This window comes from Rhinolophus ferrumequinum, chromosome 7, assembly GCF_004115265.2.
Source record: "Rhinolophus ferrumequinum isolate MPI-CBG mRhiFer1 chromosome 7, mRhiFer1_v1.p, whole genome shotgun sequence".
NCBI lineage: Eukaryota > Metazoa > Chordata > Mammalia > Chiroptera > Rhinolophidae > Rhinolophus > Rhinolophus ferrumequinum.
The window spans coordinates 72,204,671-72,225,747 of NC_046290.1; the positions used below are offsets into that span (position 1 = coordinate 72,204,671).

Below are 21,077 nucleotides of genomic sequence, written 5' to 3' on the forward strand. Positions count from 1 at the left end.
CGTCCTCAGGGGACAAAAGGGAAAAATTCTGTACTTGATTTTCCAGAGAAACAAAGTATCACAGAGGACTCAGGGCCCAGAAATTCTCCTTTCCTGCTGCAACTCCCTTCTCTGGGGTAGTGAACAGTTTCATTTCCTGCCTGAGCTTTCTACAATGAACTCTAATAACTCAGCCCTCTGCTTTCCTGACAGTTTAGTTAAACCCATAGAGCAAAATGTTACAAATAGAATCCCCTGCAGGAGGGGAGTTGCCCATAGGCTCAAATTAACTACCAGTCCCAAAGTAGCTAACCTTCACTTATCACTAGGAAAGAACTCCGGAGCAAAACCAAACCAGGAGCAAAATTCATCATGCTAGGAAAGAAGAGAGGGGAAAATAAACACCTCAAGTCCAGAGCCACTATTTCGCACTCTCTCTCCTGACTGCAGTCCCTAACAGAGACTGTGGTCACAGCCATCCCTCTGCCTAGAGAGGCAAACCTGTTTTGAATGCAAAACTCTTTTTTTCTTTCCCTTTTTTTTGTCCTTGAGACCAGCACTGAGCTCACTGAGGAAACAGGGCCTAAGGGTTTACACCTGTGACCCAAACTTTCCATTCTGTGTGAGATTTTAAAGAAAAACAATTCAAGGGAAGTTTCTGAACCACTGCTTTTCCTTAGGCCAATGGTTACCGACAGCGACAGCAGCTTTTTTTTTTTATTTTCAAATGTGACCCAATTTATGACTTATAATACACCAGACTTCACCTTCACTTCTTTCCAAGTCCCTCCCAATGCCATCTGTTCTTACATACCTGGAGAGAGTGAACGTCAGCAGTGAAGCCCCTAAAGATAATGGCTGAAGATTCCCTAAGATGACAACCCGATGTAATTTCTTTGTTCCCTAGATCTTGTTCTAGCACAACTTATGTAGAACACTAGTAGAATTAATATGGACAGGAGAAGCCTAAAAATGAGTCAGGGATCACTCCGAATTGGGCAGAACACCAAGGTTCTACTGCTTGATTCCAAGGACAGCACATAAATGTGTGGATTTGCCTCACAGTGTGAGCCAGTGTGAGCCAGGATGGTGTTCATGAAGTTGTGGCAGTTAGTGTGTGAGAACTTAAGTCCAACACCGATGAAAATCCCATAAACAGGTAGTTAAAACAATTACGAGAGGTTTTACTCCCCAGCAAATCCATCACAGCAGCCTAAGAAATGTAATAAACAATAATAACGATACTCTCCTATCCATCTCTGGCTTTTCCAACTGGTTTGTAGCGTTCCCTCATTTTAAATGTATTGTCATGGTCTCATACATTGAAAGAGGAGGGTGGGGGCAAGGAGGAGGGCACTCCCAAAGATAACACACACGATCAAAGCAAAACAGAACCTGAGATCCTCACCAAAGAATAAGGAAAAGGGGAGTGAACTAGGTTTCATGACTACTGGTGTCAGACACCGTGCTGTGTGTTCTACGGCCACCCCGTCTTTCCTCACACATTCAGCAAGACTTGGAGTAAGAACTGTCATCTCATTACCATCTGCAGTTTAGGATTAAGTCAGGAGCACTAGGAGACTGACTGATTTGCATCAAGTCAACCGGTTTCTAAGTGTAGGAACAGGAATCAACCCCAGATCTTTCGGACCCCAAAGCACTTTTCATGACATCATGATTCCTAGGGCGGTGCCCGAGTTATTTAGAGACACATCCCTTTACCAAAGCAGTTTGCCCTTGCACTGCCAATTCTTCCCTATGCTACCAAAGTTCCACTGTGGATTTAGAGACAAGAAACAGCTCGTAAATCGTGTTAAGCCATAGCCTAAGCCAAAGATGCAGGTATTAAGTGCTGAGTCACTGCTATGCTTTGCAGAGATAATACTGTGTCTTCCCTGTCCCCATATTCCAGCCAGTCAGCGAGGCTGAGAGAAAGATAGCTCATGTGGAACTGGGCACCAGAGCTGGAAGGACAGAGATGACTTCTCTACCCCGAATTCCTTTCTCCACTCCATATAGGAGCGGCATACCTCAGTAAGCATCGGTGTCTGCCTGTTTTGATGAATCATGTACATGGGAACACAGCTGATGGCTCTGGGCCAAATCTGGGTGAATGGAATGCTAGCATTCCCATCGGTGTTGCATGAGGAATAGTTTTGCAAAATCAGTTTAGAGAAACTCGCTTTGTGACACTCATCTTTCCTACTTTTTGTCACCGTCAGTGAAGTCAGGTCTTCTGTTCATGCACCACTTACTTAATGTCTACTAGAGGAGACACGGCAAACTCGCAACTAGCTACAATGCAAATTAGCATGGTGAGTTAGCATGTAAGCAAGCTGCACAGAGCCTTCAACATTCAGGGTGGACCACCAGGGAGGGGTGCACAGGTGTTGGCTTTTGAACTGTGTTGTAGAAAGTGTGACAGCAGAGTCGGGGAAACAAGAGAGACACTATTCTGGGCTGATAAAAATGCCTAAAAAGAGACTACAACCCTAAGTTAATTGTGAAGAGTGTATGTTTGTCTGAAATATTTCTTTTTTTCTTCCACAGCCCAAGTCTCTAGCCCATGTCCTTCTTTGGGGGAGCTTAGTCTCAATAAGGAAAACCAATCTTTAGAAGACTACTAAGAGGTTACAGAGTAATTTACATTTAAATAGGTAATTACTGAATGAAATCGAAATATAAGTCTAAGGGAATGATTATAATGGTGGAATTGCGACAACATGACAAGTGAGGGGCCCTCTCCAGCATCTATCAAATCTCATCACTGAAGGCAGTATTTTCAAAGTGAATAATCTGAACTTTTACCAGCTGTGAGAACGACAGATAATATGTGGATATAGCATTAACAAACAATGAATCATAGAACGAGAACATTATTCCTTTATGAACCCTCTCTCAAGTAGTCCAGGAGAAAGTCTCAGTATGGTGTTAATAAGTTTTTAACACCTAATACTGGTGAATCTCTACTTTTAACAAAAGGAGAGCGGGATTCAGGGACAGAGCTTCATTTGCTTACTTATGGCAAGTACTATTACTCATCACAAGGAATATTTAGGAGAAAGATATAAAGTTTCCATGGAAAAATATTAGGTCTATGTTAAGAAATATATTAAGGCTTATATATTTTTTTAAAATATTAAGTAAATTCTATCTGCAGGTGATACATGCAGATAGACAAAAATTTTGAAGGTGGTACATGGATAACCAAAGTTTGAGAAAACCCTGTCTCATAGCCTGTTCATAAGGCAGCTTTACTTTTTGGTTTTAATGACCCAGAAGTAAAATCTAAGAGTGACAGTCAGAGGAAAAGCCAGCTCTGAGCACTAATGGCAGCAGACCCACAGGCAGGGCATGGAAGTGCTATCGGGCTCTCCTTCCCAAGCAGAGGCAGGAAAGAGATCCGAGGCCCACGGCCCAGGTCTTTTCCTTTGCACAACAGATCAGAAATAGTCAGAAAAGGTAACAATCATATGCATGCGTACATGCTGACATCAAAATCACGCTTTGTTTTTCGTTTTGCTTTGTTTTGTTTTTATGGTAAATTCATAATAACATTATAGTTACAGGAATGAACCATTTAAATCCAAATTTTCAAATGCAACACAGCATTGTGTTCTCTTTTCATGACCTATTTATGCTTCATTTAATGCTCAACACCACTGACATCCTTGTAGAAATGATAATGCACAAAGCCATATAGCTTTCTTTTTTAAAAGCAGAGTTATGTGAAGTGTGCTTTAAAACACGTGTAGAGAAATGTGAAATCACAATTTTTTAAAAGGAGAGAAATCTTGACTGTTTTGTTTTGTCAGAAAGAAAGTTTAGCACCCAATAAAAAAGAAATTATACTTACAGCTTTAAACAGGCAAGACTCACATTGTCAAAATGCACATATTTTTTTAAAAATAGTCTCCCTTAGGCAGGGAAAATAAAATTGCTTTTAATGACATAACTTTTTAGATTGTACTTGGAAGGGAAGGGTGTTTATGAGAAATAAAGCTGACGGGTCACAGAGCAAAATAAAATGGAGTAGTTCCTCACTTCTCCGTGCATAACTTGATAAGAAGGCAAGCCCTGCAAGCCGAGATCATCCATTAAAGATCCATTCTGCACAGTACCACTGCCAGGTAACCTCCCTTTAGAAGGTGCTTTTGAAATCTTCCAGGTCTAAACAATCACACCCTTTAGCAATTAAGGAATGTGCCCTAGGGTGTGAGTGTTAAAACCTTACCATTTTTGGTATTCCACCAGCTTTAACACTTTTTGGGGTTGAAATATACATTACAACTTATGAAATTAAACTCATTAGGTAATCCTTCATATTTTAATATGAACCCATAGCCTACATTGGATGTAGTTATACAAAAAGTTGAAAAGTTATATAAAAAAAATAGGTCAAACAGGTTATTTGGGATCATAAAGCATTAAGGAAATAAAGTTGCTTCACTAGATGTCATATTTTCAAAGGAGCAAGGCTGAGATGTTGTCAAACCCGTTTATGTGTTGATGAGTGTACAGAATTTAATTACTTATGCGTGGTAGAGGAAAATCTGGTTTCTAGCACATTTGGTGCGATTTAAACCACATTCTGCTCCAGCTACCCATGAGTGCTCAGCAGGACCAACTACATAATTTGCAGGGCCCAGTGCAGAATTAAAATGTGGGATCCCTTGTTCAAAAATTATGAAGAATTTCAAGGTAGCAGTGCATACCATTAAATCAAGTACCAGGCCGTGTGAGATGGCACAGGGGCAACATCCATGGAGCCTGTTATTCCTCTTTCCAGCTTCTAAAAAAGTCATTTTCAAATCGGTGTCACAGAGGTGCCCATCCTCCATTCAAATGAAAATAGATCCTCAAACGTCCATTCCCCTTAACAGATTAAAAGATGGACATAATTCTGGTATTCTCTCTCTCTCTCTCTCTCTCCACGCCTGAATCAAGACTTCTCAAAATATTTCAGTTTCCTGCCGCGGACCGGAGCCAAAGGCTCACACAGTCATCAACAACAGGCAGTTCAGTGTATTGTAAAGGAAGAAGTTAACAGTCATCTGAAAGTCAAGGCCTGTAGCCCACCACCGTCTGGCTGACCTTGCCACAGTGGCGGCTTTCTTTTCTTGTTAATGTGTCTTTCAACACTCAAACAGGATGTCAGTTATGAAAGACAGTTCCTGCCCTTTTCCTACCATGAACCCTAGAGCCGCTTCCACGCCACACAGGAATCCCTGTTACTTTCCAGTGATCAACTGGACGTTCTGGCTTAACTTCAAAATGAAGCAAACGGACAATACCTTAAAAGTAAACAGACACACTCACAAACACTAGCAAGAGAAGTCATTCTACAGATTCTGCCTCTGAATTTTAGCACCTTTTCTTGATTTCTCCATTTTGGATGCTTTGAATGCTCCTCTCTAACAAGTCTTTCTGGCAGTGAAATATGAAGAGGTGATGATTTCCTCCAAATTAGGAGGACGTTAACAATTAAGTGTTAATGCGAACACGGTTAACAGTAATCCAATTATAACCGTATTCCACAAAGGGCAATGGGAAATAATTACTCTGATTCTCAAGTGATAGTTGTAGGAGAATGAGATTCTCGATCTAAAATTCCTTAGGAGGGGCTCTGAAACTTAGAAGCACATCTACAGCTGGAGGAGCCTTTCCTTCCCTGGAAGGATAACCCCATCGCTGCCAACAGAGGCACTCTCTGGCTGTCTGCTTTTGCTCCTGAAAAATGGCTGCAGTGGGGGTCCTGGGACCAGTAACCTATGGCTCCTGAGGCTGCCAAACGGTCCTGAAAAGGGCTTATCTGAATAGCCAGAGATGCTGCTTTAAGCCTCCAAGCTGGACGAAAAGCAAATGGCATCCAATCATCATTGCATGGCTTCTAAGGATGATGAAGTGTATCCCAGAAAATGACTAATCTCCAATTACCATATGCATGTCAGCAGGACCAGAGAGAGTGATGTAATAGCAGATAAACCATTAATGCCTATCTCAGTCTTATGTGATTAAAACTGGAGGACTAAACAGAGAAGCTGACAGAATCAGTCAATTGCTAATGTTTTCTCCTAATGATGCATAGATGGGACTTTAAAATGTTGTCTCAATTCCATGCTAACCCTCGATTTTAGCAGTCCTTCAATCCATAAATCCTTCTCCACTTGCATTCATCAAAGATTAACACTGCTACTCATGGATAAAATGAACTTTTTGAAATTTCATTTCTCTATTCCCTGCTCTCTGATGGACATCCACAAGAATGATAAAATGAAATCAGGAGGAAGATTTTGTTTTGTTTTTTTTTTGGTCTCTTTCCTTCAACACAGGCCCATCTGAGGATTTCCTTCTTTGCTATCTGCCCAGAGCTGTTAGAATCTATCCCAATACCAAAGGCTCATACATGGATGAATTACCATCCTCATCTCCTACCTGCTCTCCCTCGTGCCCTTCCTTTCTCCCCTCCCAATTCAGCAGGCCTTCACAGATGAAGACCCCAAATGACTCCTTGTCCTGTAATGGCAAATCCAATTCGTGCTTGGTCCTTCAAAACCCCTGAACCTATCCAACATGATCCCAGGACTCCTGTCAAACTGGTCTTCTCCTCTGACCTGTGAACCCCCACCTTCAGGCCTCTGTTGACTCTCCTTTTGCCTACCATTCCGTCACGCCTCCACTGGGCTTTCTGCAATGGGTAAGCTCCACTCGAATGCTTCCCCCACCTTCTTAGCCCACAAACAATTAGTCCCTTTCTGAGATCCAACAGGACTCAGAACATTGTCACTTGAAGCATGTATTTATAGAAATTACCTTTTTAAAACCTGGAGCACAATCCCAGTGGCATTTTATATTCCTTGGCATTGACAAGGACCACGCCTCCACCTTCTCTTTATCCTTCATTTTGAGGTCCATGATCTATAAATTCAGGCTAGTCAGTTGAGGACAGAAATATCAATTCTCTGATTGAATAATGCAGCCTGGATAACTGATAATGAACTTCTTCTACTAATAGGTCGTTCCACTTGCAAATTACCGGCAAAGTAAGGCAGTGTTGCTTAGCAATGCCAGACCATGGGGTTGTGATGATTCAGGACAGTATACCATCTACCAAAAAGGGCCAAAAGGATGCATTTGGTGATCGGTTCAGATGTAAATGGTAATCAGGAAAACAATTTAAAAATCAAAGAATTCAGAGGTAGGGTTTCCCGGCAGGAATTCCTGCCCGTTCTCGTCAATTTTTTTCCGCTTTCCTGTTCCCAAATCCCGAGAAAAGTTGATTGGGAAATCGGGAAAATCGGCTCCTTGAAACCAGGTGGTTGGTAGTATTGGCCTGCACTTTGTGGAAACAATTCATCATGGAGAACAGAAAACAGTTTATATCTCAGGATTCAGGAACCGGAAAGTGAAAAAAATTCCTGAGAAAGGTCAGGAATTCCCACCTGGAAACCCTATTCAGGGGAGGTCCGATGGTTAGAGCGGAAGCTCTCAAAAACAAGGTTGCGGGTCCAATTCCTGCATGGGATGGTGGGCTGCGCCCCCTGCAACTAAAGATTAAAAACAGCAACTGGACTTGGGGCTCAGCTGCGCCCTCCACAATTAGATTGAAGGACAATGACTTGACTTGGAGCTGATGGGCCCTGGAGAAACACAGTGTTCCCCAATAAAATTAAAAAAAAAAAATCAAAGAATTCAGTAATTTTCTTCACTGCTGGGCATTATATCTATAGGGAATAATAAAGTCAATAATATTATACATATAGCTCTTACACAGAGTTGAAGATTTCTCTATTGTTTCTTTCAACATTTAATAAGTGACTTCTGTGTCAGGATATTTTAGAAATAACTGCTATAAAGCATCCTTGCAGAGTCAAAATAAATAGCCTTAAGTCTGGACTGGTAATATAAAAGTTCTAGAAATTGCAGGAAAATCTATAGCAAACACATGCACACACGCACAAAACCACACATGCAAAATATGAAATGTAGCTGAATAATGTATTGCTCCAAAATAAATGTAAATGCTGAGGGAACGAAAAAAATCCAGTCTTTACAGGGGTTGGAGCTAGTTTCACCTACAGTAACTGGGCATCTTGCAGATCTCAGAACTAGTCAGACCAGTACTTCCAAACACTTGTTTTATCACAATAGAGTCATTTAAGGATCTATGCTTGCAATGAGTTAAGACCCTCTGTCTCTCAGCTACTACAATAATCATGTTAATAGTCAAGTTAATAGTATTAGTAACGATAAAAACCGTAACATTGTGGATGTTAAAACATCCAAAGTTAGTAAAGGTCTCTTGAGATTTTTTTTTTCTCAGACCGTCAAGGAGAACATGAGATAGTTTTTACATTCCTGGTTGCTCATTAGTAACCATCACTCCACAGCTTTTATATTAAAAGCATGAGCACTTGAAGACTTGAGTCCTTCATAAACTTTGCCCAAAGGACATTAGCAAGAAGCATGCATCAGGTGACAGGGGAGTGCCTCCCAGGACAGGGGGACTTGTCAGCCAGTGCAACAGGATCCCACGGACCTGTCTCAATCAAGTTAATTAGAGACATCTGCAGCACAGAGATCAAGCCAGGCTAGCCCTGGGAGCTTATTTGCACCAAAAAGGTACAACTCATGTGGGAGGTGAGAGGGCTCGAATGACAAACAGATAGCAATCAGTAACGTGAGCCGGCTCAGTCATCCGGAGCATACTCACCACTGAAATAAAGCTGGTAGGACCAAGAGATGCAAATGTCAAACCGATGAAAAGGCTCAAGGATATTTGAACAAACCTTTGATATTCTTAGCCCCTGCAGGAATCTCAACACTGTAAATGGAGCCCCCTCCGCCTCCACCCCCAGCACCTGCTTGAACCCTTCCTTCACCTATGCATTACCTCCCGGGGTTGCTCACACTCATTCCAGGGACCCCTACCACTGTTTTTTCTGCAAACAACTCTGCCCTCTTCCGAGATGTTGTTACTGATGGAGATTTAGCTCAGGGAAACACGGTGTTTGAAGTTGTAGCCTTTGTACAGCTGACACTTTGAAACCTTGCCTCTGGAACTTATACTCTACAACTCAAACCTTGGCTAAAGAAAGCCACATCATTCCCCAGTGCTGCATTCCAGCCCAGGTTTGTAGCAGGCTGGCTCTACTGAAGTTACTAGGATTTAAGTTTTTAAAGTATTTCTTTCATTCATCCTTTTCTTTTTTTTTTCTATATCATTCTTAAATTTCCAAAAATTGATAGCAGCCAGCTTCTCACAGATGCCACTGATTTTGCTTCGTATATACACATTGAGAAGAGCTAGGTCTTCACCAATGACACACAGGCTGTTTTCTCTGTTATTACTAGGGTCTCCTGTTAATGTTAACTGCAGTTCACCGGAGAGGCTGATAGAACTAAGTCAGAAACTGTGGCTATGATAGACCCAGTTCTCAAAGCTGAAGGAATCTGAAAATACAATTAGCTTAGTCATCTATAATTTGATGTGGGATGGACGTCCTTCCATGACACACTCTTCCACCTCCAGAACATGTTTTGCTTGAATGTTCTAATTCATTAACAATTATGTTTTCACTTGACGTTAACATCCCCATAGTTAATACACCACTCTCATGGTTTAGCGATAGAGCTCCATGAAAGCCAGACTGTCAACTGGTGGCCTACGGACCAATTTCAGCTCCGTATCTTTAAGTTTTGGCCAGCACAGTGTTTCAGAGTAATCTGAACCAATATTTAGAAATCCAGAGGTCTCATTTAAGTACAGATTCCTGTCTTCCTGTGAAAATTAGAAGATCTGACAGCACTGGCTTCATATTCTTCTCCATGGAAATATTCTGGTAGAATGGGTGAGCAGTCATCCCTTTCAGCAGGGTCCTGACTCACCCAGTTTGTACATCAGGCCTGATTTTCTCACTTAGGTTATCTGCATGGCTGCAGCAGCATGTAAGTGTGCATCCAATGCCAAAGAGTCGCTCTCTGTCACGTCTCAGAGTTTGCCACATAACCAGATTTTACAGATTCTCTTCTGCTTTAAAAAATATCCATCATCACAGAATAGCCAGAATAGTGTATTCAAGGATTTCAGACAGACTGACTTCCATATTTGACAGTAAACTCTTCCCAGAGGATCAGAAACCCTCGCTGAGTTTCCTGCTAAGCATGATTAATACCATATAGGGTAGGTGTGATCATGGGACTATGCATCTCTGCACTAGCAATTAAGAATGGTTCAATTGCAATTCGCCCACCTATAGCATCCTGGGATGGCTTCACCATGGTGGAGAGCCTATCTCCAGGTCAACAACTTTCATATAAGATGCCAGGCCTAAAGGGATCAAATGTCGGCTATTTCAGGGAATATCACTTCCATCTTGTTAAATTTGTTTTGGAATGAAAATTACTGACACTAGGCTACCATGTTCCAGTCAAGAGTCACTCATTCTGAAGACAGAGGGTAGAGCAGCAAGTGTTCCAGAATGTTGGCTGACCTGGCAGCGGTAGGGAAAAAGGAGAAGCCATAAAGATCAAAGACAGTATAGATGCACGACTATTCAAGGCCATTGTAAGTGAAAGGACAAATTATGGTAACTCATACCTGTCCAAGTGACAACCCTTCAAGGACTATGAAACTTCCATGAAAACCACTCCCTATTAGAACAGTGCTCCTCGATTACCATAGTGACTGTGAAATTTGATGTTACTTCCTGCTTCTATACTATGACTGTACCGTACTGAGTAAACTTGTAGGCTAAGACAGTCACTTAATCAGGAAGTGATGACTAATAAGTTATTAAAGGAGGTATCCTCAAGTTACTACATGTGGCATTTGTAACACGTTCCCTGCTGAACAGAGGTGTCATAGTGACAGTGAATAAACAACCCTTTTTCCCCCTGTAAGTTATCCAGTATTGCATGTTAATAATTAATTTGTCTTTGTTAAATAACACACGATCTTTTCAACTAGGTACGGGTGCAACCTCACCCCATTCTTGTGAGGTGGCTAATCATTTCACACAATTCACACTTACCCAGCTATCAGTATCACTGAACTTAGCTGGCTAAGTGTGAAATGGCAGATGGTTTGTAGTGCTCAGTAATACCTGATGAAAATTTAGCACAGGAAACTATATAAGGGCTTGGAGGGAGGATGGTGGTTTATATGAACTTCCCTAGAAACTCAAGAGAAACAAAATGCCACTGCTGTCCATATCAAAGGATTTGGTGAGGATTCTGGGAGAAAAATGTCAAGAGATTTTAAGGCTTTCAGTAGCACAATATTTTCAAAGTGCTTCAGAAGTTATTTTAATCTGCTGCATTGCTAAAAGGGGAGCAGGGCCTGAAAAGCCAGTAATAATTCCGAGAGCTGCTCACGGACTGTATCAACAACCTTATAACCTTGCCTAAGACTTACACGTCTGAAGATAGATTTGTCTAGGGAATCCACAACCTTATTACATATTTCTCATGAGAACATCCCATTTGTACCACCCGCAAAGTGAGTAAGCCCTTCGGATTGTTTTACCTGAGATTACACTACTTTAGAGTCTTAAAATACCCAGGCTGAATTGTTTCTGGAGCAAAGGGATATTGTTAATTAATATCAACACTTCCCAGATCCTTTTAAAATGTCTAATGTCGAAATATTTTACAACAGTGAATTTCAAACTGTGTTCATGTTTTTCACAGCATGGCACCTGTTTGAAATGGTATAGTTTAAAAATCAATAAAACATGAGATGGAAGATACCAGGGTGGCTTGCGAATTTATACAGAACCACACTCTTGAGAGCAAAACTCAAGTACATAATGCTTAGAACGGAAATACGTAAACCTTTGTAAGTCTATATTTTCATAACTCCCTCATGAAGTAGAGATCCAGTGCTATTTTACTGATACACAAAGCCATCAACTGCCTTGTTTAGTGTTTCAAAACAGATCCCTCTGTTCCTGCTTTTCCTCCCTTCTGGTTTAACTATAAAATAAATGAAAAGGACCAGTTCAATGAGAACATCTGAGTGGAATTGAGTTGGGGGCAAGGAGGAGGGTATACTTTATTACCTTTCCATCAAGTCCAATGTCTAGAATTTTGTGTGTCAGGATTTTATTACTCTAACTCCCTAAAAAATACTTTATTTTTGGTCTATTTAGCTATCTTTAAAATGTTTACACACACACACACACACACACACACACACACACAAACACACAGAAACATACAAACCATGTTGTTACTGTGTACAACAGAGGCATATTCCTTTCATGTTTATTATATCCTGACTCCTCCATGAAATGATTTGATGTGGTCACAAACAAGAGTCAGTCAGATCTAACGAAACCATCAGATCTTAGACAGGTTAAAAACAAAGCAGCCAAATATGAAGAGGATGAGAAGTCAGTTACAATGAAAACGACTTGAAGTCATACATTTGCTGACTATTTATTTATTTAGCCTGTATTACTATGTGCTAGGTGCCACTGGGCCTGTGTAGGGAACAGGATAGGCTATGTGACAACTGCACACAAAACCTAACTGAGCGTCCTAATGTCCAAAACAAACAAAAAAGAAATACAAGGTATCACACAGTCTTAAAAAGGAGTTAGTAATGGTTTATCAAGAGGTTTTCCTTGGTAAGAATCTGAGGAGAAATTTAATGCATAGGTCAATGTATATAAAGAAGATATTAAACAGAAAAACAAGAGTATTAAAATACAGATATTTGTTTACCTACTCTTAAGGCTTTCTCTTCTCTTAAAATAGATAATTCCTAATCTTTTTAACTAAGTGATCAATACAGTAACACTGGAGAAACCTTATCTTTCTGGACTGTTTACAGGTACAAATCTAGACCTAAAATCGCATGTGCAACTACAAAAGAGCAGGACAAGAAAAGGTCATTTTTTATATGAGGTATTAATACTCTAAAAAATTTTCTATATTGTATATGTAATCGTAAAAGAATCTCTGGCAATTACATTTATTACATTGCTTTGTTTTTCAGGTATCTTTTGGTGATACATGTTATGTTTTTATTTTTTTAATTTCTCTATATAATCCTACTTTCTTTTGGGTGGACCTGATAATAATAACTAAGCTACCAGGTGAAAGGTTTCTCAAGGTATGGCTTGACTAATTTCTACCTGACCTGCACAGTCTCCTTTTTACAGGATGGTTCTCATGTGACTAATCTAGGCCACAAGATATGAATGGGATTTTTTTTTTTTCTAACTTAGGTAAATGTCTCCAGACCTTTAATTACATAGTACTTTATTTGTTAAATTATACAAATCAATACACCCTAAATCAAACACATACCTACTCTAAACAGAGTCTCCCTTGGTTTTGAAACTCACTTTAACAAGCTATCAATCAGAGGCTCATTTTAGAGGTAGCATAACTGATTGGGAGCAGCGGGATTTCTGGCCATTTTTAGTGATAACCACTGCGATATAGGAGCAGGTTTTCAAGCCCTAGAAAGAATAAAGCCTGATAAAAAAAAAAAAAAAAACACGAAAAAAAAAAAAAAACCCTGACAGATATAGAATGCCAGGATAGAAATACTACTCGTTATGTCATACCTAATAATCCACATGTGCCTCATCACACAGCTGTTTGTTATACCCTGTTGCCAAAGAAAGCTCCTGGCTTCTCTTCCTCAGCCAGCAATTAACATGCCCATCAAGCGCAGGGGGGAGGGCATCTATGGAGGAAGGACAGGCGACAGGCAGGGGATCTGCAGGCATAAAGACCTAACGAGTCATAGTCTCAGCATTATTCAGGAATGTTTAGTTGCTTGCTCCAATTCATCAGTAACAAAGGGCCTATTTCCCAAAGGTTTGCACTGTGTAATTAGCAGCAACAAACACTGCCCCTGCTCGGGTCAACCTATGGGATTAGTTACAAAGGTTTTGTAAATTTCAGAAGCTATCTACACAGATGTCTGGGAGAAAAAAAAAAAAAAACACACCACACACACACACACACACACACACACACACACAGAACAGTATAATGGATGCAGTCAGAGCCGTTAAGTAGTTTAGGATTTGTGAGACTCAGACAACCAATACATTTTATGGGGAAAGTCATAAAAGTCACACAGGAAAAAACATATAGCATGAAAGTTGCAAACTTCTCGACAGCATGTAAAAAATGCTGAAAAGTGGCAGGGGCAGAGGAATAAACATACCAACCAGAGCTCATCGGTCTTCATAAATAAGACAGGCTCACCTGAGTTTACTTCTGGAACCAACAGAAGTCCCTTAGTGTCTAATTATTTTTGTAAAAGGATTGAATTTTTTTCATGCTCCCATTTATTGTTGCATTAGATTGATTCATACTTCATTAGTCTTTCTAAAATAAAACTTTCATTTATTTATGGAAGTTTTTATACTTCTCTAAAGTACATATGCTCCAAAACATAATTATTATGTTTTATATGTAATATATATAAAATTTATAACATATAGGCTCCAAACACATGTAATTAAGCAATGCTAACCTTTCAATCATGAAGGTATGCTATACTAAAAGAAATGCAAATACATGCTGATAATTCATATTGATTAAAAGGCCTCACATTAAATCACCACAATTGTACACTTCAAATATCTTACAATTTTGTCAGTTATACCTCAGTAAAGCTAAAAAAATCAAGTCCTTAAATTCAAGAAACTTACTTTATTTTAGATTTAAAAAAATAATTTGTAAGTGGAGAGGTCTGGAAAAACATCGTGAATAAAAGTTAAGGCTAATGACCTCATCTTAATAATCAGTTACTCTAGTTTGTAGAGATTTGTTCATGCTTAGTAGACAGCAGTGCTCGTTTTTTTTTTTTTTTATGATGGTTATTAGTGTTTAAACAGGCTGGCAACTTTCAATTCAGAAGTAAAAACTATTGTCTTGGTTGCCAACAAAAATAATAAAATACCTTGAACCCCAGGGTAAATACGTAAGCAAGTGCATGATAATGGATTATAAAAATAGCACTTCCTTCTACATCTAGTGCTAATTAAAACCTGATCAGAGTAATAATTGAGCAGTGCCCAAGCTACCATTGATTTTTCTTGTCAGGTTTCAATTGTTTCACACAAATGCACTGACCTCAATAAATGAAAACATATTAAAAAAAAAAAAAAAACACCTAAATTATAGCTATCCTTATTCAGGACAAAAAGTGATTGACTGTAGCCATGGGGTTTTGAGGTTATAGGAGACATGAGTTTTCCAAGGAGTCACTCACTGCCACTTCTCTTCATGAACTAGAAAGCACCAGGCAAGTCTGTAAGACTTGTCTTAAGAGGATTCCCCCACCAAATACACAATCCCCTCCCTAAACAAATCCCAATTTAAATAAAAGAAGAATATTATCCAACCATGTTGTGAGTGAGTGTGGTTAAAGCTCCTAGGCACACTAAGAGCTCTACAGGTACAATCTCAAATCCCCACAGCATTCTGTGAAGTAGGATCATTATTAGCCCCATATTCCAGACAAGGAAACTAAGTCTCAGAGAATCTGACTCCAGAGCCCTCATTCTTAATTTGCTGCATAAATAAAATAAAATAAAATAAAATAAAATAAAATAAAAACAATATTAATGAATACCAGTATATTTTGAAAAGCAAGATAACGGAACTAGGATTTCCTGAGTACTGCAATACTCGCAATCTGAAAAATATTATTTTATAAAAAAGGGGAAAATACCCAAACTCAGTTAAATAGTACTTACTAAATTCTGCAGTGGGATGTCTAAAGAACCTACAAGTGCCTGTTTCTATCAATTTTTTAGAAAGTCATTAGAAAATACAGAATAATACATATTTCCATCTCCAAAGTGCCCTACAGATATACTTCACATATACAAGGCTCTATTGAAATGAGAAAAGCCAACCTATTACTATTTTGATATGATTAATGAAATATACACTAATGCTCAAATTGAAGAATTTTTTTTCCATAAATCAACATATGGCTAGAACTGTCTGCATTTTTATCCAGTCAATATCCACTCTTTCTATTTAAAATTAAATTCGACCACATTTTGTGTGTACCTCCTTCTTGCCCTATAAAAGGCTACAAAGTTGTATCCGAGATGCTCTCTGCTCCCAAGGAGTTAGGTGATAGGCACCAAAAACACCAACTATCAAATGTCAACTATAATATATAATAGAGTATAATAAAGGCTAGAATTCTTTTTTTTTTTTAAATGCACTGCACCAAGCTACACGTAAAGCACCATCCTGAGTACTATGTAGATATCAAGACTAATGGCACAGACCATTCCTTCTGAAGCATTTTAGTGAGAAAAAGGAGGTGTTCAATAAAGCAGCTATGTGAATACCTGGTTCCCTTTGATAAGTGCATAAAAGGCAAACAAAACCATAAAGAAGTACTTCAAGGGAGCCATCTCAGAAGAAGCCACAATTGGAGCACAACCAAGTTGGTGAGACACTGGGAAGCCTGGGCTTGAGTAGGAGGAGACAAAAATAGGGAAGAGCGAAGTGACAGACATATAAACAAGTGCCAGATTGAAAAGAGCTTTGGATGCTATTAATCATGAACTGTCTTCACTTTGTTACGACAAGGAGTGATCTTATGTTTTTCAATATATTCAGATTTGTGACTGGGGGGAGGTAATTCTGGTAGCAGAACGGGGTGGACAGAAGTCAGAGAAGGCAGTTAGTAACAAGACTCTTGGAGTAAGTAGTCCAGGAAAGACTAGCTGAAGGCTTGCACAAGGGCCTGGTAGGGGGAATGCAGAGGAGTGGAAGGATTGAGAGAGAGTGGGGAAGCCAACATCACAGGATGACTGACTGCTTAGAAGTGAGAAGAAAGGAGAACTTGGAAACCACCGAAATCTAAACCAAGGGAAGGAGACAACATAGCCCTCAATAACAGAACAAATGAGGATACATAGGTTTAGCAGAAAAGAGAAATAGGTGTGGTGACTGACTTCTTGAGTTTAAGGAGCAGACAGGGAGATATCCTGGGGAGAGTCATGCATTCAGTGAATTCAGCACGTATTTACTGAGCTCCTACTAACGGCAGGCACTGTTCTAGAATCTGGGGAGGTAACAGCAAACAAAACAGACGTAAGAGATGTACAGCAGGCAACAGGGAATTAGCATCTCCTGATGAGAGGCAAAAGCCAGATATGAGGACTGAGATGTGTCCAACTGTAAGTGAAGAAACCCCATGGTTCTCTTGGATTCAGGAGAGTTTAAAAAAGGGAGAAGATAAGCCACAGCATTGAATGCTGGAGTGGGATAGGAGTGACAACCTGGCTCAATGACAACTGGATCAATGGCTCTGATAATAAGGATGTCATCAGTTCCTGCTGAGACAGCCTTCTCCATGAGGCTAGGCCAGGATCCAATGAGGAAGAAATAATAGCAAGTACGCGTTTACGACGTTAGTGGTAAAATAAAAAGAGGACGGCATTGTTATGCATAGTTTTATACCTAGTTCTCTAAGAATGCAGAGAAAGCAGTGATTCCTCCTGACTAGGAAACCTGAGAATGTGTATGGTTTTTGCACAACATACACAGGAAGAGAAGTAGAAAAGAGATGATGAAGAGAAACAGAAAGGAGATGATGGAGAATTGGGGTTAAAACAGGGTTCACCCACTGTCCTACCAATATATTTCCAAGTTAAATTTCTGAAAAAGATAAAATGTGCTACATAAAAAAAAAATCTGTTATAGTTTAAATTAAATAAATATACTTATCTGTTATTTGGGGAATAAAAACTTAGCCTTGGCTGGTCCTCCATCTAGAAAATATTCGATTTTAGGACAAGAAAACAGTAAATCTCTTTCTTGTTTGAATGGGCATGAGAAGTTGAGGATGGAAGGCCCCTGGCCCCACCCTCACTCTGGGTCTTCCTCATCTGCTCTCAGCAAACACCCACCTCCTGGGAACCAAATTAAGGATGCATCCCAGGGATTGGGCCTGGCTGTGTTGGGAGTTGCCAGAGTGCTCTGAGCAGCAGCAGGAATTCCTCTGGGCCTTGTCATGACATCATTTGTGCAATGTAGCCTGTGATGGCAGAAAATGAAGCTGGTATTTATACAGGGTATTAGGGAAGGACCCTCCCGCGCCAGGCTTAAGATGACAAAATGTCAGCCTCAATCATCTGACAGGCTTTGGTCTCCCTTTGTAACCTCTTTCTTTTTGGCTGCTCTTTTTTTTATATACATATGACACTAACAGAAAAATAAATTGAAAAGAGCACTGAGGCAGAGTGTATTTCACGCACTGGTGCCAATGTTTCATATCTCATGAACCTCGGGAAAACAATTCGTAGAACTAATTAGTTTACAGTGTTTAAGCAGCTTGTTCCTCGTCTTTAATCTTCTTTATGTAATACTGCGAACAAAGCCATGTTATCTTCTAATTTTTTTATACAATTTAACAAATATAATCTCCCTTTCCTTTCCAGAGATTACTTCATTTAGACATCAAACTATGTTGTTGTTGTTGCTGTTGTTTTCCTGGGGAGAGGGATATAAATAGATTGACATCTATTCGCATAGGTCTCAACGGTCTGCCATATCCACCCAGGCCCTAATCCTCTTTGTTGTCATGGAATCCACCTGGCTTAATTATATTTACAGTCTGCAACTATACCTCACAGCATGCAGGTTTTCCTTAACTCTGCACATCTTCCTGAATCCTATCTATAAGTCACATCTAGGCTGCTGTCTCTTTCTCAGATTCTGGATGATGACGAGGCAATCTTGCTTTGCCTGAAACTGAGCACCAGGTCCCTAAAGAATGGAGCCCTGATAAATCTCCCCTCAGGTATTTTTATGGCCCACCAAAAGAACAGGATTTATGGGCCCTCGTGACCTAAACCCAAGTGAACGGAAAGAGATACATGTGTGCACAAATTAGTTGGGGGAAGAACAGAAAACTTAAGCTGGGAAAGCTTTATCTTAAAATATGGCTCATCAAGTATGACTTTTAAGAGAAACTGAACCTCTTTGTGCTTCCCTGTTCTAGATAGCTATTTAATTGCTAAGCTGCTATATGGCTATGACATATTAGTCCAAAACCTGGCAACTGAAACCCAAGAACTGGTTAAGGCTAGTGTTGAAATAATTATTTATCTGATGGGTGATGGAGCACACACATTATTACTGGCACTACACCAAGGATTTGGAGCACCGTTACTCCCTCAGAGAGACCCATTCCAAGACTTTTTTTTTTTTTTAATTTTTTATACATTTGAATCCACAGTATTAAAGCAATTTTACAGTCTCGGTAAAACACAGTGCTCAGTGCAAATTTTGATTTTGCTTGCCTGAGACCTGTTTACTATCCCATGATACCGATCTGTTTTAAGTTCATTCTGTCCTAATTGTCAAGCAGATTCATGGTAACTCCTAATTAGTGCAAAACAGGTAATGGACCTGCGACTTTGCAACTGATGAACACCTTTAGCACCTCTCTCAAGCTGAGCTCAGGAGCTCTCGCTGCTCCGCTGCCAAAGTTAATGGTTTCAAGTCTTCTGAGAATTATGGAGTAGGTGCCCACAAGGAGAGGGGATGCCTGGTTCTCCAAACCGCTGCTTCTACTATAATGGAGTCAGCATAAAACACTGCCAGCTTTCAGCAATGTTAGCACAGGAGAAATTTCTCACTGCACAGCCTCCAAATCATATCGAAGATCAGATTCACAACTAACACAGAAGATGTACATGAATCCAGTGCAACAGACCCCACTGGAATTAGAGGGACTAATCAGACAGCTGAGGTGGTCTCTGAGAATGCTTCTGAGTTTAAGATACATGAGTCAATGGCACAAACTATATAACTGCCCCAAGATTTTACTCTAAGAGCTCTTGTCCTGGAAATGAGACCACTAAGAAACCCAGTGCTGCCATTCACCTACTGTACGACCTCAGGCAAATTAATTCAATAGGATGGTGGTGAAGGATTACAGAGGTGGTACATCTAAGGCCCAGGGCAGCTAGGTAGGGCACAAAGAAGCTGATAGGTTATTACTGTTCAGTTATGATTCTTTTGCATTTGCATCACAATTCTGAGAGACAGCCGTGTTTGCAAGCAAATGCAGTAATGACCCAATTGAGGTGTAAATAGAAAAGGAAATATATCTTAAAAATAAAGGTGCCATGGAGAACCAAAAAGTAGAAAAAAATGGAAGCTGAGAGAGAGAAAAAAAGAAATTTCATGAGAAATGGAATGACAAGGCAAAAAAGGGAAGAAAAGAAAAAGAAAAAGGAGTCAAGAAACAAACATATAAGAAAGGGGTTTGAATTTCTAATCCTGTTCTTTTACCTTGAACTTCTTTTCGAATCCTTTTTCTGCATCTTGAGTCTGCACTATATGGCCCAGTTTTGGCCCAGTTTCAACTTATAGCAGTCCCAAGGTAGAAATGAGTAGAGAAAAGAAAGTTCCCTCTTGACTATGAAGAGTGAAAAATGTTGAAATGCAAATTCAATGTAAAGAAAAAAGAAAGACTACAAATAAATTTCTTAGTAGGGAATTCTTAGGCAGAAGTGGGAGCCAGCAAGTAACCCCTGAGGTGCACTGGTATAATGTAAGTGTTTCAAGTTTGTGGGATGACAGATAAACAGCTAGCCCTGCTACTACTGAATGGATCTCTCTTTTTGCAGGGCCGAAAATGTTTGTGGTAGAACTGAGCCTTGAGAAAGAATGAATTGATCTGTTAGCTTTTTGTGTTGGACCAGAAATAATTATTGCCATACCCACTTCCTATAGATTATGTTCAAAAGCTACAGATACTCACTTATTCTGTCTTTACTGTATTCTATAGGGAACTAATCGGAACCGGGGTTTGCTTCACTGACTTTCACTTATTTTAAAAGTCAGGCTTAGTAGGGAAGAAAAAGTCAAAGAGATTGACCAAGAAAGGAAGAAGTATGCATTCAGGGTAAGCAAACACTATTTCAGATAAAGTGCTCCACGGGTCTCGACCTCACCTTCTACAGCGTATGAATTCATTTCGCAATATTCCTTTTATAAGCGAGATCTCAGTGTGCTTACTTTCAACAGGGGTTGGCGATTGATTTGCTTCCTATTGAACCTCGCCAACTGAAAGCTGAAGGGGG

General features: G+C 39.8%; 1 protein-coding gene across 2 annotated transcripts in view; it reads right to left on the reverse strand.

The window, feature by feature from the left end:
- The window catches only part of EFNA5 (ephrin A5), a 270,379-nt gene that overhangs the window by 79,809 nt on the left and 169,493 nt on the right, over positions 1–21,077 (reverse strand). The gene's annotated exons all lie outside the window — the stretch shown is intronic.